This window comes from Thunnus thynnus, chromosome 12 (assembly GCF_963924715.1).
Source record: "Thunnus thynnus chromosome 12, fThuThy2.1, whole genome shotgun sequence".
Lineage (NCBI taxonomy): Eukaryota > Metazoa > Chordata > Actinopteri > Scombriformes > Scombridae > Thunnus > Thunnus thynnus.
In genome coordinates, this window is record NC_089528.1 from 3,111,437 (window position 1) to 3,137,858 (window position 26,422).

Here is a 26,422-nt window from a genome sequence, read left to right on the forward strand (position 1 = left end):
ACTGAGTCCTCAGAATGAACAGTCATATTTGCCTTGCAAGGAAGACATCAGCACTGACACCTGCTCTGTTGGTTTCTGGCGTGAAAGAGAGGCAGGGGGGAGTTTCTAACAAACTAACGCCAGACTGGACTGGACAATCTGTACAGAAGGAGGGAACAAAATGCTCTGTTTCCATTGCCACCACATGCTGCTGATAGACGTTCAGTTAGACTGCGAGTGAACAGTTGTAGGACTTAACAGAGAGCCAGCTTGGTAGATCAGGACTGTGACAGCTGGTCATTCATACTCAGTGCTGGAGGGGTTTGGGAGTGCAGGGAGTAAAAAAAAGGCCTGTTTAGAATAAATGCCTGTTTAGGTTTTTTTTTTTGCATAAAATTATATCTGTGTACTGTTTGTATAAAAGTTGTATGATACAAGTTACTATGGAGAGCTTCCTTCTCACAATCTTGAAATCAGGTGATGATGATTCTCCTTGTGTTTGTGAGAGAGTGATACAAAACACTTTCCATCAAATTTTGACAGGTCCAAGTCAGATCGTGCCACCTCACTGTTAGTCCTGCTTTACTGTTAAACTCTAGTAACCTCAACGTCATCAAACCAGATCCTTCTATGTCACCGTGTCTCGTCCCTGCCCTCCAACAATGAGGGTCGAACAGGGCTACACCTTTGTTCTTCAGTGAACATTCAAAATGTGATGCAAGGTAGCTCAATGAATCCTTGACAATGAATGCAAAGTATATGGTGGGACAAAAAACCTAAAATAGACAAAAGGTGAAAGGTAAAAGTAAAAGTATGCAGTTATATGGGAGGAAAAGATTTTAAAAAATGTGAATGAACACTATCTACATGTGTAAAAGTACAAGTGAAGACATTTAATTTAGGAAACCTGGTAAAAAAATAAAAAGTTTAAAAACATGAATGAACACTATTTATAAGTGTAAAAGCACATGAGAATGCATTTAAGTTTGGAAACATGGGGGGAAGAAATAAAAAGTTCAGTAAACCCAATCTATAACTGTAAACTAGAAACACAGAAGAGAGAAAACACTAGTGAAGTTGTTTAATTTAAGAAACCTGGTAAAGAATAAAAAGTTGAGTGAAAAAATTGTAAAAATATCCCCAACAAAGTTTAAAAACATGAATGCACACTACCTACAAATGTGAAAGCACAAGAGAAGGTGTTAAATTGTGGAAATATGGGAAGAAAAATTTAAAGTTAGATAATAGATAACAAATGTTTAAAAATATGTACGAAGTGAATTAATCAAGATTAATGATGTGTGTGATGTGATGTGCAAACATTTTTAATGAAGAATATGGAGAAGAAGAAAAAAAGAAAGATTAGAAGTTTTATCTGTAAGAATAAGTAACAATAAAAATGAAATCAAGAATAAACCTATACAACAAACTCATTAAAAAATTCTCATAAACAACACAAATTAAATATTACATGTTTGAAAAGGAGTAGGAAGAAGTATACACAGTGCAGTGCCTGTTCAAAACGTGCCTGGTTGGAACAGGCTGATTACTTGGCCTCCAGCCACTACTTCAGTGCATAGAGAAGTTAATGCAATTGATGTAAGGTGTGAATGAGTATATACACCAACAAGATGAAAGAACCTAACATTCTATTATACAAGTACTCTAATAGTAAATGTTTTTTGCTCATTTCAAGTAAAATAAGGACTTTATTTAAAAATAAAATAATGTGCATCCTAAAATAAAGTGGATCAATCATATTGGGCTCTTAGATCGTTCCTATTTTCTGTTCCTTCAGTTTGGATTTGAGTGGGTATGTTTGCTACAAAGAATTGTGCTTTGTCTGTAGTGGCGCTTCACAATCGCTGCCGTCTCAGAGTGTATGAGACAAACTGGTTTTGTACTGCCTCTGGGAAGTATTTCCTTTGTTTTATGCATGTAACTACAGTCATTGTGTATTGGGCTCTGAGTGCTTGTACCTGAACACCTCCTGTGTAGTGCTGATCTGCTAAGCGTGCTGCTAACGCTCCACTTTCTGTCTAGACATGGGGTAAGGGTGTCCATTCTTGATTAAAAGCTCTGTTTTAGCTGTCTAATTTCTCTTTTCAGAGCACTGTTCTCTGACTCTAACACGCCTCGTCTCTGCTCTCTCTGACATACTGCAGTCTGTCTGCAGAGCCCTGAAGTTCCGCCCTTCCCCTGCACAGAGCGGAGCGACTCATTGAGTGCTGGTCTATTCAAAGTTTATCAATATTAAATGTATCACGTGGCCTCTGTTAGAGCCTTCAGGTAAACGGAGCGATGATGTCCTTGTCCTGGCTGGAGTTGATGTTCATCAGTCCAAAAGTGACTCCAGTATACGTCTGCGTCTGTAGGGACTGAATAATAGCTGGACAGCCCATCACACCCATCTGTCTCCAGATCCTCATCCCGATGTTCCATCCTGGCACAGAGCTGGAACGCGGGGACACTGTACGTCTGGATGAAGAAGAGTTTGCGTCTGCCAGCCAGCATGGGGCATGCATCTGCAGTGAAAAGATGTCTGACCATGTCAAGACGTAGACCTGCAGTGTATGAGTCTGTAGCCAGGAGATGACTGGCTGTGCCGCGGATAATTATGCAACAGATGAAGCCATCGCTTCCATGGTTCTCTCTCTGTCTAAAAATCCCTCTAAGAGTTGAAAGAGTGTCATCCACACTCAGCGATTTGCGGAGGACCACACTGAAGTGAAGAGTCTTAAATGTATGTTCCAACATCTCTGAGTGAGTAAGGAAAGATGAAACCATGCATTCAAGTTTTACATTGGTGATAAGTCACTAAAAAAGCACATCAGACTAGGGCTGTCTGTTTAACAATTTCTTGAAATTGCTTTTTGCCCAACCAACAGTCCAAACCCCCAATATTCAGTTTACTATCATATGACACAAAGAACAGCTTCAAATCCTTACAAATGAGAAGCTGGAACCAGGGAAAGTTTATCATTTTTTCTTTGATAAATGACTAAAATGATAAATAAACTGTCAAAATAGCTGCAGATTAATTTTATATCAGTAAACTCATTGATTCATGGACTGGTTGTTTCAGCTCTAATTCATATCAAACATAATTTTTTAGTGGTATAGTCTGACTGTGGCTCTTACTTCCATCATTACCCCACACAGTCTATGATAACACATACTCCTCTGAGATCAGTGTTAAATTTGTACCAATCTAATGGACTTGGCAACACAAAAGAGCAAGAAGAGATGTTTCATTAATGCACTTAAATAATTATACATGTTGAAAAATACAACAAAGAACAAAGTTATCGGCACAAACCTTACCTGACAGTTCTGCTCTCTGTATGCAGGCGCTTGGATGTTTTCTGTGGCTGAAATGAAAGTAATAATATGAAGGTGAATATCAAAGTGAATATCACAGTGAAATACAATGACTGAACTGGGGCTTTCCAACTCTACTGTGGCTGTGGCTCAGGAGGTAGAGCAGGTCGTCCACTAAACAGAAGGTTGGAGGTTCGATTCCCGGCTCCTCCAGTCCATATGCTGATGTGTCCTTGGGCAAGATACTTAACTGAAAATTGCTCCTGATAGCTGTACTGTCAGTGTATGAATGGTTAGTTTTCTCTGATGGGCAGGTTGGGACCTTGAATGGTAGCCGCTGTACCCATTCAGCATATGAATGTGTGTGAATGGGTTAATGTGATTCATAGTGTAAAAGCGCTTTGAGTGGTTGGAAGACTAGAAAGGCGCTATACAAGTACAGTCCATTTACCATTTACTGGGTAGATATTAAATAATAGTTGCCAACAGGATTTGTATTGTATTTTGACTTACATCTCTGGTAAGAACATTGGTTGTTATAATTTGCTAATATCATGCCTGTCTTGCCAATGTGGAGGGACTGTCCCAGTCTTGTTTGCTGTGGAGAACGGGAGCTATTTGGGGTGGGGGATGGAAACTAAAGAGCAGATGTTTTTCAGAAGTATTAAATTTATGAGAGAAAAAAATAACAAGCATGAACTGTTATATACTGTCTCACTCACAGGAACTCTGCACCTTTGCTGTTGACACGAACGTTGTTCAGATGTTACAACTAGGAAAGGAGTAAATGGAGAGACATACAAGTAAATATAAGTAATAAAGTATAATTTCAAGTACTTGGTTAATTGTTCTACTTTTATTTGTTCGTATCAATCACTTTTGTTGCAAATAGAAGTATAGGTTGGTTAATGAGTTGACTTTCATATAAGCTTTTGGGATGCTTTAGGATCACTGTACATGTGAAGTTACAGTGTTTGGTTGGGATCAGATCATATGTTTCCTGTGCCAAGTATTCTACTTTATTCTTCTTTATCAGTTTCCTTCTCTGCATTTTTCCTGTCTAAATAATATGTAAAAATGTTATACTTCACATTCGCTTTACTCAGTAGGTGATTTGTTCATTTTTAACAGAGGGGGGAGCTCAGTGGGAGGGTTAAAGTTAATTGTGATTATAATTTCAATATAATAGAACTGCTATTAGGCTAAATACATATTTTGTGTAGGCCTATTCTTTTACTGGATGTGGACACTGAACATTTGAATAATGCTAATTTTCAAAACACACCATAGTCTTCATGTTATGAACTTCACCTTGAATTATGTAACTGTAGCAGCTGAGTGTGGTGTGGTCAGTGCAGGTTAATTTCTTCAATCACATTACCTGCTCCACTCCTAGGTTACATCTATAGTTAAAACTATATCTGTAGTCATGTCTTCCCTAAAATATTTAGTTACAGAGGTGGCTTGGTTTGGGGGTGTGTTTTCAGCACCACAGACGCTACTGAATGATCATAGAAATATCACAGGAATATTATAGGAATACTACAGGCAGCAGTATGTCTCTATGATCCTCTCTCTCTCTTCCATTGCTACGTTGCAACTTGTCACTTTGATCATGAAGGTGACACTACTCTATAGACTATATAGGCTACAATATAGTATAGAATTAAGTCTTTGTACAATATAGTTTAGAGAATATTACAGATCCAACTCAAAATTGATAGAAGGGTGGGAATGAGAGAAAAAGGCGCAATTACAAGTCTGTCTGCTACTTCAGCACCAAAGACAGCATCGTAGATTTATCAATACACAGCACAGTTAGGCTACTGATATTTCAGAACCATGGTCTGGGCCATAGATTCTAACTTGCGCAAACCTCAGTCAGATGAAGGATCAATGAGTCAGGCAGACTAGACAAAAATATTCAACTAAACTACTTGCACTCTCTCTGCAGGTTAACAAGGAGGATGCATTTTGGTCATTTTGCTAACAAGGGGATGGCATCCCTCCTCATCTCCCCTCACATTGCCTACTGACTTTACTGTATGTATAAATGTTACAAACAGCTCACCACCCTCAAACATTACTTTCATTTCACATTTTGTCAAGGAGCATTTTATTGCTTAACTCTATAAATAAAATATTAAAAGGCAAAAGTAAAATACACTACCTGATGTCTTGTACATATTCACTTTTTTGGCTAGATCAACCCTGCCAGTGTTTCTTAAGCATTCCTCTACTAAGTGCAGCCTTTTAGATGAAATTTTATCCAGCTTCTCTGGCTCAGTAATTACATCCAAAAAATTCTGTCACAGCATGTCAAAGAAGCAAAGTAAAATTGCTGTGCAAAATTAATGTAGTTTGTTAAAATAATTACATGCAAAAAGGAAAAAAGGTTTTGACATTTTTTTGTGTCAAGTGACAACACCAAAACTCCCCACCCACACAGTAACCAGTATACACTCATTCTTTCACCATTGAATGGTCCATCTTTTCACAAGGTAACGTGCTACCTAACAAGGATTTCACACTGTTCAGATCTTTATTTCTTTTATTTATATTATCACTTATATTAGCCATAAGTACTCTGCAGTGAGGGAAACAATGATCATTCAAAAGAACTACATGTATGTTAACTTGGATTGTTGAAATATGTATGATTCATCAGATATCTCAAAGCAGGGGTTCTCAACCATTTGTAACCCAAGGCCCATTTCTGATTGTTAAAAAATTTCCAAGGACCACCTTCCCAAATAAAAGAGAAAAAAACGTAACATGACAAAAAAAAAAGGAGAAACAGTAAACTGTGCTGCAAATATGTGTTTTGCCACTGTCAGCTGTAATGACCAAAATAAATATTCTGCTTACCCTCAGTGAGACACTCGGGCTTGCTTTTGGGAAATAATTAGATCAAGTCATCAAGTGAGAGGCTGACATGCAGAGTAGCACATATGCACAGCGCTAGGCAAAATCAGCTCCTCTGTAACCGTAAAGGGTTTCTTGCTATGAGCTACATGAGCAGCAACCATATAGCTAGCTTTCAAAGTGGCTTTTGACTGAGTTGTTGATGTTGTGATGACTTTCTGTTGTGCCTGAAGCCCGTTCCTTTTCCTTAAGAAATATTAGTTTGGCTTCCCAACACATCCTAGGTGCTTTGTGTTTAAGTGTCACTGGAGCTTCGATGGTTTTAGCGCCTGATTGGACAGGATTTCACCATTCATTATGGATCCGAATTTAATGTATTCAGGATCATATTTCCTCACCACCATTTTGGAACTTTTATGGGTGCAGGTTCTCTCCCACATCACTTTTTCGTTTCAAAAACCGATCCATTTTGTGTCACTGCGTACGATGGAACGTTAGCTAGCTAAAAGGGGCGACACACGTTTGTCTCTACCTGATGATGTGGTGATATTCAAACATAACTGGTCAATGAAATTATGCATTTTAATTTGATGTTTTTTATTTATTTGAGTTTTTGAGCACATTTAGATACAAAAATAACTAGCTTTGTAAATGATCAAAAAAATAATAATAATAATTTTAATCTAACCATTTGGCAGTACCACTGCCTCCGAGGCCAACTAGATGGTGCTCAGAGGCAGAGAATGGATGTCTTAAAGCATATCTCTCCTCAATCTTGGCAGAAACTCCCTGTGCTTCAGAATCCTCTCCACCTCATCTCAGCTGGTTCTGACCACCTTCCTCAGGATATCATAATGCCTCAATTGCAGCACGAGCTCTGCCAGAAACAGACAAGCCACATTATTGTTATAAGTTTCACACAAGTGGAAGAGCCTCTTGTGTTCACCACTGCTGAGAGACTCAGCTATTAGATTAATAACCTGAAGTAGATGTTTGTCGGGAAGAGCCATTGATGCAGGAAGATGATGACTGATGATGTTTAACAGCAATGAAGACAGATATGATGATTAACAAATAGGAACTTTCACGTTGGATCGATATGCCTAGAAACCGGATCAGATTAAATACAAACACTGCACAATGCTGGTGCAGCACCAGAAAATACGAATGCAGGTTTTTTTTTTTAACTTTTCAATTGAAGACTAATTTATATCAGACTTAGGCTACAGTGTGTGTGAGTGCATGCATACAGCAACACACACACTGAGAAATAAAGGTGGGGCTAGAGAGGGAGTGAGAGTGAAAGAGAAAGAGAGAGAGAGAGAGAGAGAAGGTAAATCAGAGAAGTTTCTGTGTGTGTGTGTGTGTGTTTGTGTGTGTTCTTTTTAGTATTTTTTTTTTCTCAATTTAGACATGCACCTGCAAAGATATAGAAATAATTTTTTCCCATTGTTTTTATAATTAAAAAATCCTTGTCATGTATACTTCATTAAAACAAAATAAACAAACAAAATAAACCATCAGGATATTATATAATAATAATTATAATACTACTACTACTAGTAGTAGTAGTAATAATAATAATAATAATAATAATACAGATTTTTTTTTCAAGATAACACAAATTATTAAAGACATATTTTAATGTTTGTCTTGAGGACATGCAGACCCAAGATGAACAGTGAAATGATGACTCCCTGAAAGTTCTCAGATAGGGTGTTAGCATAACAAAGAGTCTGAGCCTACCCACAGATCACCCCCATAGTTAGCCTGATCCTGTTCACCTTCCACTACCTTTCATCTTTCACCACCTTAAGTCTATGGTTTTCACACTTCCCATCCTATATTGTACGGTTTTCCCAATTACCTTTTACTCCCATTATGAAGTCATCCTCTTGTCTGTGTGCGTGTGTGTGTGCATACAGCAACAGAAACTGAGAAAAAAAAAGCCAGAGCTAGAGAAGGAGAGAGAAGATCATTATAATCAGGCAATTATGCAGGCAGAATTAGAAACCCTATTTTCTCTTGTGGCAGGCTGAGTGTGAAGTAGACTAATCCAAGGATGTGACTGACTATCCTTTGTTAATATGGAGCATCTGTAGACATGTATGACAACTAAGATTTGGAAGTGAAAGCCTGTGATTTTGGCCTCTGGAGAACTCGTGAGTCAAGCAAGGCTCCTCAGGTTCTAATTTGCATTGATGAGGATTTTTTTTCTCTTTCTTTCCTTCTCTTTTCACTCAGTGGTAGTGAGTAAGAGATCAGGGCAGTTGTACACTCCAACAACCCAAGACTATGGCTGCACACAATCAGTGTCTTCCAGTTAGTGGTGTATAATTGTACTGCATGTTTTGAGACATTTAATTCAATTTCATATAGTCTGAGCATTGCTGCCGGTTTTTGATATTGTTGTTAATGTCACGGACTGTGAGTGTGTGTGAAAGAGGGCATGAATGTATAGTATGTGTATGCTTTATCCCTGAAAAAAAGTATACATTTGTAAACTTTATTATAAAATAGAATATCTTAAAAACATTGAAATAATCTAAAAATGTTTTGTGGTTAAAAATAATAGGTGGACAGTCTCTGGACCTTCCCACATAGCACCCCATGGCTAGCCTGCTTCCAATTAATTCTGGTTAACCTTTCACCTTTCACTACCTTTGTCTATTGTTTTTGTTTTTTTTCCATCCTATGATTGGAAGTTTTCCCCATTATATTTTGTTAACCTCTCAGTACATTAAGTCTACTGAATTCAGTATTTTGCCCACATATACTCTGCAATAGCTGTCAAGGATTCAATGAACTACCTTGCATTACATCATGAATGTTCAATGTTGGGCATCCTTGTCCCCCAAACGTCATTGAAATGGTTCAGGTTAATCCAGCCATTCATACGTACTGTGTTATTGGTAACACCACCCTCTCCTCTCTCATTGGTTAGGGTTAGTACCACCCACATCCTCTCATTGGTCAGAGGCAAGAGCCACTGATGTAAAACGATCTAATTGGATGACGTTGGGGTTACTATAGTTCAATAGGAAGGTTACTATAGTTGGCACAATCTTATTGGGACCTGTCAAATTTTGATGGAAAGTGTTTTATATCACTCTTTTTTGTGCACAGAAGTGGGTTGTTCATCAAGGTATGTATACCTTTAATTCCGTGACGAACTGTAATCATTGGTCTAGGTGTCTGTATGCTTCAACCACCAATCAACCACGTCTAAAGGCAAAAGTATTTATACCTGTTGGAACAGTCACGCTGAAAGGCAGGATGAAAAACCTGCCGACACAGCGTGAGATGTGATGAATCGGATAAAAGTGCTGGAAAGTTTGTGCTGTTATCCAGTCTTCCCTTAAGGGATTCATGGTGTCTCAGTGTATAGAAGACAAGTTTGGGAGCAGTTGTGTGAGAAATGAAAGAAGTTCAAACCCAGCATCCTTTCACACCTCTGCACACCTGGCCAGTTGCTGTATAAAATGGCAACTTCACCGTTGAAAAGGTGTTTTAAGCATTTTGTTTGAAGCATACTGAGACCTTAGTCAGCTGTTCTGATCCAATAAACTTTTTTTTCAAATTCAGCAAATATCTCCTCACAGTCCGCTAGCTGGCCCTTCTGTGTGTGCGCTGAAAAAAAATCGACTGTCCATACACAGCACTGGCTCTGTAAATTGGCACGTAAACACAGTGGCTTGGAGCAAGCCACACAACAATACTCCAGCCAATCAGCAGCAGGAGGCGTTCCTGCTCACGCACAGGACAGGAGGAAGTCATCAGAGCAGCAGTCTGTGTGAGGAGATGACAGTCTCCAGTCTCCAGCACCCATTGAATGGTGGGAGGACTGGCGAACTGGAGAAAGAGAGGCTGTGACCTATTCACATGACTATGAATATATGACTAGTTGGCAAATCAAGTAAAACCAAATATAACACGTATGATGCAAGTAATTCAATTGTATTTATAGAACCCAAAATCACAAATCACAGTTTTGCCTCAAAGGATTTTAGCAATCTGTACAGCATAGTGAAAGCAGCACAGCATCAGAGCAGCAGCAGCAACTTCAGTCCTCCATCTGGGTTCACAAGGGATGTGTTTAGGCATTGTATTAAGTGTAGGTCACCTGCATTTTGCAGCACTTTTAGCCCAACACACAACACTGTAGTTGAGCAATGTAAACAGATGAAAATTGAGTTGAAGCGCAAAAAAGCAGCAACAGAAATCAACACGCACATAATGACAGATTACAGTGGGTATGTCACTCCTTACTGTGCTAAGTAGCAAGGATTCTCAGCAATAGAGCAATTGCTCTTGCAGTTATCTTATTGTCCACTGTTGTCCTTCATTATCATTTTGATGGAAATGTCTTTGAGATCTTAATTATCTGCACCAAATAAGGCAGTTTAGGCATTGGTCTTCAATTGTTTGATCAAAATTCAACATGCTAGCAACAACATTCCCTCTTTCCTCACTGGTAGCAGCATAAGGTCTTCTGGTTTAAGGAAATCATTGCTATTTTGTCAACAAAAAAGCACTCCAGAATGTTGCTTTGCTTAGTTGTATCAGCGAGGCCAATCACACAGCTCATTTTCCTCAGTTCAGTGGTGGAATGCAACAAACTACATTTACTCTCAAGTATTGTGCTTAAGTACAATTTTAAGGTACTTGTACTTTAAGTATTTCCATTTTATGCTACTTTGGAGGCACTACATTTCAGTGGAAATATTGTACTTTTTACTACACTACATATATTTGATAGCTTTAGTTACTAGTTACTTTTCTGAACAGTATTTTATATGTAAAACATATGGTCAGTTTATAAAATAAGCATTCTTATTAATTTAGTACCCAACAGTGTTGTTAACATTAGATTTACCTTGACAGTATTACAACATTAAAATGCTTACTACATTTACAGTATATGTCAATGAATGAATATTAAAATTCCAAAAATATATATGATAAATATAACACTAAACAGGGCCATTTTGCATAAAGAATACATTTACTTTTGATATTGTAAGTACATTTTGCTGTTAATACTTCTGTAATTTTACTTAAGTAAGATTTTAAATGCTTTTACTTGTAATGGAGTAATTGCTAATACATTTCAGTTCTTCCACCACTTATAACTCTTTCCCGATAGAATGGGACAGTGGTATTTCCTTCTTTTCTGTGCTTGATTTTTCCAAAACAGACATACTGCAGTGGTGTAAAAAGGTTTGATTTATTAGAATTTAATGACAAATATTTGCAAATATAAATAGATACAAAATGAGAAGTAATATTATTCAGAAATTGTGTTTTTGACTGAGAGAGTCCTGATGCTTCCCCAGATTTTCATGGTGAGAGCATTTTATTTTTGTTAAAGAGCTCGTCATGTGCTGCAACCAGCTTGGTGTTTGAGAAGAAACCAGCAGCCAGGACATTTGGTGGAGAGATTATGTGTGTGTGTGTGTGTGTGTGTGTGTATGCGCGTGTGTTTATGTAAGACGCTAAGTTTCAGTTCTCGCCAGCATGCATACTTGATTTTTGGCAAGGGGATTTTTTGGCAAACATTCATACATACAATTTCTCATTGTCTCTATTTCTCTTTTATTTACACAGACGCTCTAATTCTATTTCACTGCTAAGGTCAGATTTATAAACCGGCGTAGCTTATTCAACAGCTGGCACAACGTCAAGCCTTCATGTGTTGAATTTCAATGCAGGAAAATATAGCAGTGTTCTGGAAATGTCTTATTTCTCCTAAACTATCTACAAAATGAGTTTCTTAATACATTTAAGGTAAAGTATAGAGCAGGCAGAGAAAAACATGGCACTGTATGATAACTCATACCTGCAGAGCATCATGCTAGTGGGTTTAATTTATCGCTAACATGTTGTCAGCATGCTGGTTAGCTTAACATAATATGGTGATGTGGTCAAGCATGTTAATTTGGTTGTTTCTTTGGTTGGGACTTTTTTTTTATTGGACAGCTGTGTATGTGCACCTGCTCTCTATCTCTCTTTTCTCTTTCATACGCATCCGTTAGAGCTGGACTGCAAAAATGTGACTTTAAATATGTATTTGCTGATAAAACTTAACCGAAACAGGCAAGAGATATTTTACATTTTATTAATTGATGTAAATCTGAGAACATTAATATTAAAAAATGACATGATAGATTTTCACGATAACTGTTAATAAACATATAGTATAATATTCTGTAGTTAATGTGCTCTGTTTAAAGCAACTATCTGCTGTAAACCATTTGCAAACCTCACATGAGATTCTGTAGCCTTGTGCTTCATTCAGTTTGTTGTTCGATATCTTTAAAAACCTGTTCTTGTATTATTTTTCATTCAGCTCCTGAACTTATGGCCAGATCTTATAAAATGACATAAAAGCTCACCTGAGAGGCTGCAGCACACCTGTCTGTGTGTCTCTGTGTTGCAGGCTGCTGCTGAAAGGATTTTCATAATGAAATGATGCAACATCTTCACAAACAAATCAGTAGGACAAGCTGTGGCTTATTTACCATACCATATCAAGTATTCCCCCCCCCCCCCCCCCCCCCCCCCCCCCCACACACACACACACACACACACACACACACTTTTCACACAAACCTGGTAGATAAAATGGCAAAGATTGTTTGAGATCAATAAAAATCTGTGTTGGGACAATTCAGCAACACCGTGACAATGGTGCCAATTTAGGTCTGCTGCCAAAGTCAGTGAACATCTCTTTGGACACCAACTGAACCATTGGGCCATGACTCTGTTCCTCACCTTGCAGAAGCTGACTATTACTGAGTCATCTGCAAACTTCAGAACATACCTGTCTTTATAAAAAAAGTCTGACAGTTGTTTGTGTACAAGACAAATAAAAGAGGAGGAAGGATGCAGCCCTGAGGAGACCCTGTGGAAGATGAGCACTAGACAGAGATCCATTCACTCCAACTCTCTGGTCTCTGTCAAAAAATCAATCAAACAGCAAATACTCTATGTTAAAATTTGACTGCAACCTATGTGCAAGGACATCGGGCTGAATAAAATTAAACCTTGAGGAGAAATCAATGAAAAGCAGTCTTGCACGTTTTTTGCTCCCTTCCGCATGCCTCAAAACAGCATCCTCCACCCTCCTCCTGCCCTTGAATGCAAACTGGAGGGGTCCATTCTGTCCAGAATCATGGCTAAAACCTTGTTTTCAAAGGTTTTCATTACAAGGGAGGTATGCCTGCAGGGAGACAATTATTTAATGATTTTGGTGATGTGAGTTTAGCTTCTGCAACCACAACAAAGTCCTTCCAAAGTCTACTTTCTGGTGTTCCAAAGAAGACTGAAAGATATATGAAAAAATGTCAGTTGTCAGGCACAGCTTTTCAGGAGTTTATCCACAATTTGGACCAAGACCAGGACTTTTCCTTTCCTAAATAAGAATGAAAGATTTACACACTCTGACTTCATCTATCTGTATCTTAAAGCCTCAACCATGTCTTGGAACTCAGAGAGTGATTAATGATTAAATTTGTGTGTGTCAAACCTCAGAGACAACTTATTTAACTAATTAGCAAATTCACTGTCATACATAATAGAACACACCACACTTTTATTTTTATTCTGCAGTCCAATCATAGATTTGACTGTATCTTTATATTTTAAGTGTAGCTTGTTAACACACTTCTGGACCTCACCTTTTTGAGTGCTGTCTGCCTAATGAAACATTCATTTTTTTCTGGTTCAGCAGCTGTTTAAGGTATTTACTAATCCAAGACTTATTATTAGAAACGATTGGACACATTCTGTGAGGAATGACCAGAGAGTTAATTTAAATCTTCACAGGTTTCTTTAAAAATGTCCCAATTTGAACATTCAAAACATTGATATGGTTCCTGAATAGAGTCTTCATTCCACATCCTTCCTCTTTGTTTCTTCTCTCTGCAGACTGGAACTACATGAACAGTATTATGATCCAAGGTGCCTAGAGGAGCTTTGCAATATGATTTGTACGCTCCCCTGACAGTCCCATAACAAATATCCAGCACCTTACCATGTCTCATAGGGCAGGTAAGGTACTGAAAAAAATCACTAAGGGACTTATTCATGGATTTACAATTAAAATCACCCTTAATAATATCAGGTGCATCAGGGGATATGCTCTGAAAACACTGCATCACTCCCATGATGATTGTGCATTGTCCATGTTTGCCACAGGGTGGATATAAACAACTGTAATAAATAATTGTGGGAATTCTCTTAGCAGATAAAAAGGGGGCAGAGACACAGTTACAAACTCAGTATTGGGGCAGCACACTGTTTCACAAACAACCAGTCTTACACCAGCAAGCGTTGTCCCAATTCAATCTTGGGAGCTGTCCAAAACTGTTGATTTCAAGGTCAGAGGTCGAGGCAGCTGGATGCAGGTGTTCCTGTACTCCGACAGAAACTGTACACTTGTTGTCAAGTCCTCCGTCACATTCCTTAAAGATGGCACATTAGCGAGCATACAGTAATAGAGGACAGAGGTATGCGGCACAGATTTTGTCTCTGTAGTCTCTGGCACAATCCTCCCTTCCTTCCCATCTTCTTCACCCGAACAGTCCTGGTGCTAGTTTGGTACATTCCAAGGTCTTCCTTCCAAAATCTCTAGTATAACAGTGCCTGGCTCCATTGCTGCAAAACTGGAATTACAGCATTGAGTGACATTTTGGGCTGTACTTGAGTCTTTCAGGCTGGTCATACTCTTGTAGACAAAACAACCTCTAAAAAAAAAAAAGACCCAAATCAGAATAAGAAAGCTCACAACCTCCATGATGGTTAGTTGACAATGGATTGGACAACAGGATGAACAATTCAAGAGAAGTTTCTCATGAAAGAGGGCTAATGGCTATTGATAAGGGTGACGGCGCCAGCGCCTGTTGCCTTTGGTCCTGTGGTTTATGTCTGTATGTTGCAGGTCGATAGAGCCGATGTGTCACTAGAGTACTAACTGGGAACACCTGGCCAGTGCCCCAGAACGTATTTAAGCCCGCCTGCCCTGATTCCAGACCCTCTCTGATCCCTTCCCCATTTACCAAGCTGTGGTTGTTTTTTTGCGTTTCCTTTTTGGTTTTGTTCTGCACTGACAACACATCCATACGCTTTCAAACACCACTGATACTGACTTCCACGTCACATTGCAATTATTGTTATTTACTTTCATAAATTTCAGTTTATTATCGCTGAGTTTGGGCGTGCGTCTCCCTCCTTTGTTGCGGCCTGCAAGCCAGTCATTACAATCAGGTTAGTGGAACCAGTTATACAGTGATGCTGGTTGGACAACTGAGTGGGCCATGGCATTCAGATGAAAATGGCTATCAAGCCAGTTGGGCCAGCCACTGTAGTTTAGATACAATGTAGATATAAGACAGAGTCATGCCACAGAACAACTGCTCTTTTCTTGAACTAGAGTAGGATTTAAAAAAAGCTTAAAGGTACATTCGGTCAGGGTAGAGAATGGTGTCACCTGTCAGAGGACAGTACAGCCTGATACCCACTGTGGGGCCTGTTGATGGGTCAAAAGGGAGTTTGAATGTGGACTATAGTTATGTTTACACCATAAGCATGCTGGAATCCCACTTTTAGCAAACACTGTATTCTAAATATCATCAATTATTTCACATTCATTCAAATTCCTAGTTATTTTTCTTTACTTCAATTGTTTCTGTGTTATTTGATTAATAATTCAAAAATTGAAACATTACATAAAGTTTTCAAACATTTATTTTCATATTTCAATTTTAATGTTTAATTCTTCTCCAGCATTGATTCCACATTATGTTTACATTTCTAGCAAAGGTCTTCCACAACTTTTGGTAAATGTTATTTTCCAGTTTTCAAATAATTTATGAGGTTATTACTAATTTAGTTCATGTTGGATGTTTTTCACCATCTAGCAAATATACAAAAAGGGGTATTTTCCATATTTAATAAATCTTACATTGTTTCATCTATAAACATAAGGGAAGTTTCAGTTATTTAAGTATTTTATTCTGTTTTACCATTCTGAAGAAGAGCAGTTAGCCAGTGGATTCATGTATTAACTAAGCACCATCTACACAACTTAAAGATGAGACAGAAAGCGTTTGAATGCATAATTAGTAACAGGTAACCCTCTCAACCCTATCAAGTATAATTTCCAAATGAAAGTGTGTATATTCTGTATATACACTTGTCTAATTATAATCCACTATTTCATATGAATGTATTTATTTATTTAATTCTTCAGTGTTGTTTCTTAACTGGACTTTGCTGTATGTTATTTTAATAATTAATGGACCATTTCATTCTTTTAATGTTTGATTTTAACTGTATTTAGCATTATTTTAAATATGCATTAATTTAATGTTGGATATTTTTTGACATCTAACAAATATATAAAATTTGTCTTTTCTATAATTAATAAATGTTAGATATTTAATGTCTTTTTCAAGTTTCCTGATCATGATCATGTTACAATCAATTCAAGATTGATTGACTGATCGATTGACTGATTGAGTCATTAAGATCTCTTTTTAAAGAGAGACCTATATACAAGGATAAACATATACAGACAGATGGACAGATTAGTCACAAACACATGATAGATATCATTTCACATTAAGAAAATAAATCACAAGTGGAATTGAAAATACATGAGTCAAGCCTTTTAAAATGTTGAAGTGAAATTAGAGGTGTAACTTCACATGTAGCATAGTATTTGAACTCACTTTTTCCAAATTCATCATGAACAAAGGTACAGCTAATGTTAAAGTGTCCCGTGACCTGCCATTGTAAGTATTGAATTTGAATGTAACCAGAGAGCAGAGGTAATGAGGCAGTTTTTGCAGTAGAGCCTTATAAATAAACTTCTGTTTGTTAAGGAGGACCATCCCACCTTTTCATATAAGATGCAATGGTGCGTGAGGAATTTATCACCTGTGATGACGTACAATCATGCAGACATAATTGTAGATTGTACAATCGTCTTCTGACTAGCAGAAGAGAAACATGATTTGTTTTGATACAAAAATCCAATTTTGACCTTCAGTTTGCTTGATAGGTGTCCCACATGTGTTCCACATGTTCCACATGGATCTTAAAAGTGAGATTAAAGACATACATCTAGGCACTGTATAGTTGGACATTGCATTTGTAACGTTTGCAGTTTGAGCTGATGCGGTGTAGACACAGCTCTTTCCTCCATTTCTTTACCTCTTATCATTTTGATTTTCTCCTCTCTCCTTCCATCTTTAATCTCCCCTCTCATCCTCTTCATATAGCCCTCACTCTTCCTAACCTTTGTTCTTTCTCTCTGTCTCTTCTTCTTATCTACACCCCCTTTCTCTACACATCCCTCCCCTCCTTCTCTCTCCTCCCTCATCATCTTCTTTTTTTTTTAACTACATCATGTCTTTGATCTCCATGAGCTCCTGTGCGGTATTGGAAGTTCTGCAGCAGCTGAAGAAGAGCACTGTACCGCCCACAATGAGAGTGTGTGTGTGTGTGTGTGTGTGTGTGTGTGTGTGTGTGTGTGTGTGTGTGTGTGTGTGTGTGTGTGGAATGGGGTGTGAGAGCAAGGGAGAAGAGAAACGGAGAGATAAAGCAATAACAGTGAAGTAGAAAAGCACAGTGCTGGTTTCATGTAATGGAATTTAAGGGTCATGAATGAAGTTGTCACGCATGGTAGGTATGTTTTATCAAGTGGAGAGCGGCTGATTGAGTGCAACCTGTGTAATGTGAAGTGCAAGTCTATGACAGACTTTGTGGTGTACATTTTCTATTTTCTTCCAATGAGACGATACTCATAATTTAATAACAGCAGTTGTGATCATATGAAGGGATTCAGAAAAAGTGTGAAGGAGTGCACAAACTCTGCTCTCTGCTGCTGACTGAAGCTGCCTGAGAGAGTCTTGAACAGCACAAATTCACTGCTTCTAGTTAAAATGAATAACTGGTCTCTGAAGTTTGTGTGATACTGTGTGACTCAGTTGAATTCTCCATCTGAAAATAAACTCAATTCGAGAAAATTGGGAAATTTAATTTAATTTTCAAAAACTGCAGTTTTCCTTTGTGAGATCAATGCAATATTATTTTCTTCATATTTTGAAATTGAAAATAGCATAAAAAAATTCTACTCATGCAGTGGGTTTACTGAGAAGGGAGGAGACTGCTGCTCCACTGGATTGGCTGATCTGGCCATCGTTACGTTTCCCCTTTGTGTGTGTTACTCCTGTTGAGTTAAACAGACCTTTAGCCACACTACCAGCATGGTTGTGTTGGTTAGTTGAGTTTTTGATCCGTGAAGGTTTTATATTTGTAAAACTTTACTCGGGCTGAGAAAAGCATTTTAAAAATCTGTGATGTCACCACAGTGTAAAGTGTATAGGGGCGGAGCAGGAACTCTTGGGCGGGGCCAATTCATATTCAGTGCGCTGCACAACACGCGAGCAAACATGGAAGCTAGAGACTTTTTTTGGTGTATGCACCAGCCGACCAGTAGTGTGGTCACAGTTTTTCCAATAGTAATTTGGTATAAAATAAAAATAGTTCTGGAAGGCACAGACAAATGATGTCAGCCTACTGATAGAGGCAACAGATCAGAAAATGCTTCTATTTGTTGTTCTGGAGGACTTGTTGATTATTTTTGTGCATGAAACCAAAATCAGCTGTGTGTTTAAAACCATCATTTACTGATAGCCTGGCTAGAGAGTGTGTGGCACATAGCTGTTCATCTCTCTCTGTGTCTCAGATCAGTGGGCTTTAGATATTTCCTGACACCATTAACTCATGCTCTGATATTTGGGGTGTGATCTTTGGCTCAGCTGCCTAGAGGAAACAGAGGGTGATAATGGGTGTGTTATCCCCTGATCCAATCATTGCTAGTCCAGATGTTTTGGTCATCCTGCTCCTGTGCTGTGCCCTACAGATCCTCCCATCTCAGCACTCCTCTGCAACACAGGCATATCTGGGGTTCTTTGCTTTTAATTCACTCACACAGCCAGTCAAAACCATCTGATACAATCATTGTGGACATAGCTGTGTAGCTGCTATGCCACTAAACGCTGAGATATTGCTGACATGTCCTTCAATTAAATATGTTTTGAACAGGCTTTCATTTAGTGCTCCTAGCTAATGTATCTTGATTGCTTTTGCATTTGTATCCAATTTAACACATGCCCTCTTTATCTCTGAATCCCATATGCAGCTGCACATCGAACCAGACTTTGTTGACAAGACCCTCAGGTGTGTTTGGATTCAGTGCCTGAGAGTGCTTGATTTTCTAAAAGTCTGCCTCTATTAACACTTGGTGGTGGGATATTTTGTTGCGTCCTTCTCGGCAAAGGTTTTTACTACTCCAACAAAGTTATTGCTAGTGATAAACTAGGTACATCAGTGCATCACCTCTAGGTTAAGCCCCACATGTTGGCCAAGATAACAGCTGAAACCATAGGGTTCACCTTTCCTGTTTTTCACAGTGGCATAAAACTGATAGAGAGTCTAGTTTAGCTCCATTTTGGTGATTGTTTTAAAATTAATAGCCAAATCTTTCTCGGCACACCAAATCTGAAAACAGCAAAAGGACCACATAGTCTGCTTAATGGTCCTCGCTTTGTTTCTTGACTTTTTCCGCTCTTCAGTTTTTCTCTCATTAATTTCCTCCTTTCTTTTTTATCTTTTTCGTCTATCCTGTCCACGTCTGTCCACCATTCATCCACGCTTAGCCCACCCAGTAAATCAAAACTCACAACAAAATCTGACATTTTTAAACAATTTGTATACATGACTAATTGGCACAGTAATTTGTAATGCAGTCACAGGTGTGTGTCTATAGAGTACTAGTGCAGTACCCTTTCAAAACGTGCCTGTTCGGAACGGGCCGATTGCTTATTATTCCTCAAGAATCATAAATCTATGTATCAACTGACAAACATATCAATTGAAACGATAGGGATTTAACAAGTTAAATGGTTTAAATGCAGACAGAGACTTCACCAATGAGACTAAACTGAGGTTGAACTGTAGAAGCAATTCATGGCCTTCCATAGGTTGATTCTGCTGCCAATCAACCATATCTGGGCTCCTATTGAATAGTTTTACTGCCTCTGCCTCTGTTTTTTTTAACCTGTGTATGCTTGTTCTTCTCTCTTGGGCAGTTTAACTGAGAGGAGCGTGCCTTTGTCCCGCTCAGCAAGTCAAAGCCCAGGAGCTCCACTCCACTGTGATGTGACAGTGTTCATATCAAACAGTCCCCACTGCACTCAGACACAGAGCAGCTCACTGTTCACTTGTTTATCCAAAGCTTATTAATATTAAACATGTCTCATGTCCAAATTAAATCAAAAGAGCATCTGTCTCCTCAGTTAATCACCTGTTGAGTGTTTGATGGTTCTTTATTTGTGCTATAGAACGTAACTGCCATGAAACAATCAGAAGATAGCATTGTATGAATGAGAACACTCTCCAGTACTGTCTCTCTGTCAATCGCTCATGCACTCATTTCACTCACCCTCTCTGAAAACAAACAAAGCCTGACTTTTAACGTTATCAAATGAAGAGAGATGTCGTCCCCTCGTATCTCTCATGGCAGAGTCGTACCGCTTTGATCATGACATGCAGTTGCAGAGCCAGTTGCCCTGCCCATGAACGGTTCAACAGAACAGGACAGGACAGACAGATTCCTTCTTTTAGTAGATAGATTTTACAACAGCGTTGGATGCAGCTCAGTCAGTCATAATCAAGGATTGGAACTATTCATTTATAAATGGAGATTTGGGCTGTATTTAAAACTTCAGGACTAAAGACAAAAACATTAAAAAAGTAAATTTACATTTTTAATTTGTTTATCCCAAAAAATCTCCTAGAGCATTTATAGTGCTGCTCACATGCAAAATGGTGGTGTTTCTGAATATTCTGACATGTCTTGAAACAATATATGGCATGCCAGAGTGACATATAAAATTAGATTAAATTTAAAATAATAGAATTAACAACACATTAGTTTGACTTATGTTGGTTATCCTCCATTAATTTGTCAAAAATGTAAAAATAATAAGAAAAATAATTTTCTGGCTAGCTATCTGCACAGGCTAAAAAGCTTATTTTGCTCTTACTGGAACTGAGATATTACATATTACAATGATCAATTTGTTTTTGTTTTAATATACAGTTTTACTTTTGATGGCAATGGGTAAACTCAAGCCGAGGATTAAATTTAAGCACAATTTATTGCTAAGTAACACTAAACAAACACATTTTATTGCAAAAAATGTATTCTTTTCTATATAAAAAAACATGTTGTACAACATGATACAGTCCAGGGGTACTATAATTACTATAATTATTATAAATGTAGATGAATGCATTAATATATCCATCCATCCATCTTTTTTATAAAGTGCTTATCCTATTTAGGGTCATATCAAGTGATAAGTCATGTTATTTTTAAAACCTTTGACTGCCAACATCAGTAACCCAAGCAGTAAATTCACAATAACAACTATGTGTGATAATGATGATAATGATGATGATGATGTGTGATACCAGGTGGCAGATAAAGAGACGATGATCTCATATACGGTAAAATAATATATATCAGTCCCGCTGTGTAGACAAGTTTGAGACAATAGCTAATTGGATGTTGGAAGGGACAATCACAGTATGAGTGATTTGTTGTTAGAATGTGTTTTTGTCACCTGAAGATGGGTCTATTTTTCTGTTAAGGAGCAGCATTCTCTCTGAGTGATTTTATGTATTTGGATGCCTGTATTACAATACTAGTTTAATTTTAGCTCCCATTCAAATTATCCCATTTTTTTCTAGCTGTGGAACACAGCATAGAATGCAGGGAGTCGTGTGTCCTTTGTGTGGTGATGTGGAAAGCTAGGTCATAGAGGTCAGGCCGGTGGGTGAGTGTGTAGCACATCAGACTTTCATGCAGGAGACTGGGTTCATGTGCCTTCACAGACCTCCAATTATTGTTGGCTTATCTGTAAGCTTGACCAAGCCTTTGTGTTGCCTAATCATACCCATACCATAAACATAGTTCATTTGCCATAACCACAATCTATCCCTCTTCTTAACCTACTGGAGTTGACATGCGTAGGTATTGTAAAAGGTATAGTACAGTGTTACCATAATATTGACTTGGTAAGTATGTTGTATCAGACACCATCTGCATGTTCATACTGTGATATTTCTTTCCAGTAAAAGAATAAATCTTCATTGTTTCATGAGGAAATTTTACATACAGCACCGATTTTACAAAGTGGTGTCAGAAGACTGCGTTTTTGGTTTAATGATTGCTTCTCTCAGACAGCTTAGTGTTTTTCCTGAGTCCAAGTAATGGTGAGTTGTGCCAGTCATCATGCCTGGTGTTACTGGATTGTTTTGAACTGTTGGGCTGAAATCAAAATATGCTTTTGAAAGTTTGTGTGTTTATATGCCAGCTGTGTGGCTCTAGGGATGGGAATGTCAGTCTGTTGATCCACATCTTCGGTCCAAACTGAAATATCTCAACAACTATAGGATGCATTGCCGTAATATTGTGTATAGATGTCTATGGTCCATTGAGAATGAAGCCTACTGACTTTGGTGACTGACTCTCTGACTCTCCTTCTAGCACCACACTCGCAATAGAAGATAATCTCCTGTCATGTTCATTTTGAAACTTTGAACTCATCAAAATAAACTTGGGACCCATGCATGAGCATGTGAGAGGACTGTACAACTTGCAGTTTGTGAGTGACAATCATTTGTGAAACAGTGCACTGGCACAATTTACAGTGCTTGCAAATGGATTTTGTGAAACATGCCCCAGGTTGACATTTTTGTTCATTAGTGAAATGTCTTGACAGCTATTCGATGGATATCCATGAAATGCATTACAGATATCTATGGTGCCCAGAGGATGTAATGACTTTGGTGATACTCTGACTTTTTCTGCCACAAGCAGATCAAAACTTTCACTTATCCAGTGATATATCTCCACATGTATTGGATGGATTGGCACTAACTTTGGTTCACTACCCTGAGGTTCACACCAGTGTGAGTGACTGAATTCTGATGCCTGGTTGGCAAAATACACAGATTCACTAAAATCAAACTCTCTCTTTCTCATTGACAAGGACTGGTAGTGTACCAAGCATTGAATCACTGTAACTGTCACCAGTTAAAATGACAAACATCAATGGCTGCAGATCATACAAGCTGTGATTAATTCATTTGAATTACGTGAATAACTTGATGGCAGTCTATAATGAAACTTGGCTATTATCAGTTTGTGTGTTTGTACTCAGCCAAAGATCATTTGTGAGAGAAGAACCTCCACTCTGTAACACTGCTGTTCAATTACGAGTGTTTCTGTAGTTCCAGCAACTCCAACAGAGTGAGACATCTTCTCTCTAGTGGATTGTGTCATGTCTATTTCACGAGTCACATTCTCCAGTTAAACTTTTATTCATATCATATTAATAATTTTAGCTGATAAATTTAAAGCGACATGTGATTCTTTTTATAAACATGTTATTCTAATATAGAGTGTTACTCACCAAAATGCATTGTATACTGATATATCCTTGAGGTCTAACAAAAGTGTTGAATGCATTTCTGTCCTCATAAAATGCTTGCAGACCTGATTTTTTAAAAGTATTTTAAATCATGTACTGTTTACATCTTTACCAGCTTACAGTCTTCCTCTTCCTGCTGCCTTTGTGGGCACATTGCTGCATTTCTCTGTGCATTACAGCCTCCTGTACATTAGATTAAATCAGTGTTGCATATCCTCTGCTGCTATGTAAATATAAGTACCAGATCAGACTTGATATCAGCAATATTAAATGGACTCGGATCAGGGCGAGAAAAACTTGACTGGGACATCCCTACTTATTAGTAAATGTTAACATGCTAACAAGCAAGACAGACTCTACATGAGTCTTGTAGAGTCTCCTATCTTGGCCAGTTAGGAGTTACTTTTAGCATTAGGGTGTCTTGTGAATACAGCCCCAGGTTCCCACATACTGTACATGTAGTGTATGTCAGAGTTTTACACCGTGACTGAGGTTTTGATTTTGTGTGACTTTTTATCCTCTAATACTATAAATCATGTTTTATGCAGCTCTGTTTTTATTCTAGTGATTGCAGTATTTTTGTCCCTGTCGGGGCCCTGTAGGAGCACTGGCTCCATTTGTCCAGAGAGCTGATTGGTCAGTAGGTGGGCTGTTTACACATTTTGATCCTGTCCTATGAATTGAATCAGCTGTGGAGCAGGTTAGCTGCACAGCATTGGTTACCATGGTGATCTGCATCGGCTAAAAATGAGCCAGCTTTGTGGGTTTAGCCACTGGGGGAAGTAAGAAACTCTGAAAACAATCAAGACTCATAGGGGCAAAAACAGGGATAATAATGTCCAGTTTGAAAAGAGTGATCATTTGTGTGAGTGAAATGTAAATGAATAGACTCTTGGTTTTTGGAAACCATTTACTAAAAGCTCTCCTGTTAGGCACAAGAAGAAGTCTGTGTCATTCTCTGCTCCACCATATGAGGACAGTGTTGAGCTGAAGGCTTTCACAGTAAATTCATTTCATCACCTCTCTGTCTCCCTCCACTCTGACCTGCACACACCCAACACCCACACAGGCTGCTGGTGCCGACGTGTCCAGCCTTTGGTCATCAGAGAAGTGCCTGTTAATGTGTGTGGCATGTGTGTGTGTTATCAAAAATCCTCATCTTTGGCCTTCTACACTATCTTCCTACCCTCCCCCTCTTCCTCAACATCACCCCATCCATCTCCACGCCAGAAAACAGGCTAGTCTTATCCTTTGACAAAACCTCTTTGTGGTTCATAAAACATAGGGTTGTGTCTGTCTGATGGCTTAATAGGCTTTTTGTCCTACATCTTATACAGATTCAGCACCACAGACACGACATGTTCAACACATTATAATCATGTATGATAGCAGGGACAGACTGGGCATATACCACTACCCATAAAGCCCCATGTTACACTGTGCAAGACTAGTAAAAGGGATTTTATTTAAATTAGCTATCACAAGTTGCACAAAAATGCATTTTCACTATTATATACTGATAATGACGATAGTAAAGTAATTATGTAATCTTTTAAATACTGTGTCAGATCAGATTACATTGTAATTTTATATCTGTAAATTTGTGAGGTGGATGATTTAATAGAAACTCATTTTCATATCATACAGTCCACCATAACACTACCACAACAAGTTACATTCTCAGAAATTACCAAATAACTACCCACCAGTGGTGGAATGTATCAAAGTACATTTACTCAAGTACTATACTTGAGTGCAGTTTTTAGGTACTTGTTCTTAACTTGATTATTTTCATTTTATGCTACTTTGTACTTCCACCCCTTTACATCTCAGAGGGAAATATTGTACTTTCTACTCCACTACATTTATTTGACAGCTGTGGTTACATTTCAGATTAAAAGCTTATACAATACAAGAAGTTGTTAAAGGTTAAACCAGCTGTTCCCAAACATTTTGACCTGTAACTCCTTTTTGTATTTCCTTGTCATGTTACAGATGTTTGAGTTGTTTGCCGTTCCACCAAATACATAATTAATTGAGGCCCAAAGAAGTAAAACTTTCCAATAATTCACAAAAAAGCAAAGTTTAGAGAAAAGTCTGAAAAATTACTCAAACTCTGTGTGGCAGAACTTTTTTCCCATACCCGGTTAATTTAATATATGTGTCTCAGGGGCTGACTTTCTGCAAATAGAGTACTTTTACTTTTAATTCTTAAAAAAATAAGTTAATTTAGCTGACTGTACTTTTACATAAGTAGGATCTTAAATTCAGGGCTTTTACTTGTCATGGCATAATTTTACATTGAGGTATTGCTACTTTTACTTAAGAAAGGATCAGAATATTTCTTCAACCACTGCTACACACACCACACACAGAACTAAAGTTGGAGTTTTTATACAAACTGAACATTAAAGGAATAGTTTGACATTTTGGTTTGGACACTATCAGTGTATCATCATCTTATATATATTTTATCAGTATTAGAATGCTGGAGAGTAAGCTTAAAACACAGCACAAGCACAATTTATTACAATAAAGTTCTTGTGTAAGAAAGATGCTCTGCGAGATAAATCTAAGCTAATCACTCAGATATGTGGTTTAATTAGCATATTAGAATTTATGATGAAACCACAGCAGAAGGTGGAGCTAAATAACATAATCCTGTCAACCAAACCTACATTATCTAG

At 38.0% G+C, this 26,422-nt stretch overlaps 1 pseudogene; it reads right to left on the bottom strand.

Annotated features, from left to right (window-relative positions):
- Positions 1–2,050: 2,050 nt before the first annotated feature.
- Positions 2,051–18,370, bottom strand: LOC137193491 (CASP8 and FADD-like apoptosis regulator; annotated as a pseudogene).
- Between the last annotated feature and the right edge of the window lie 8,052 nt (positions 18,371–26,422).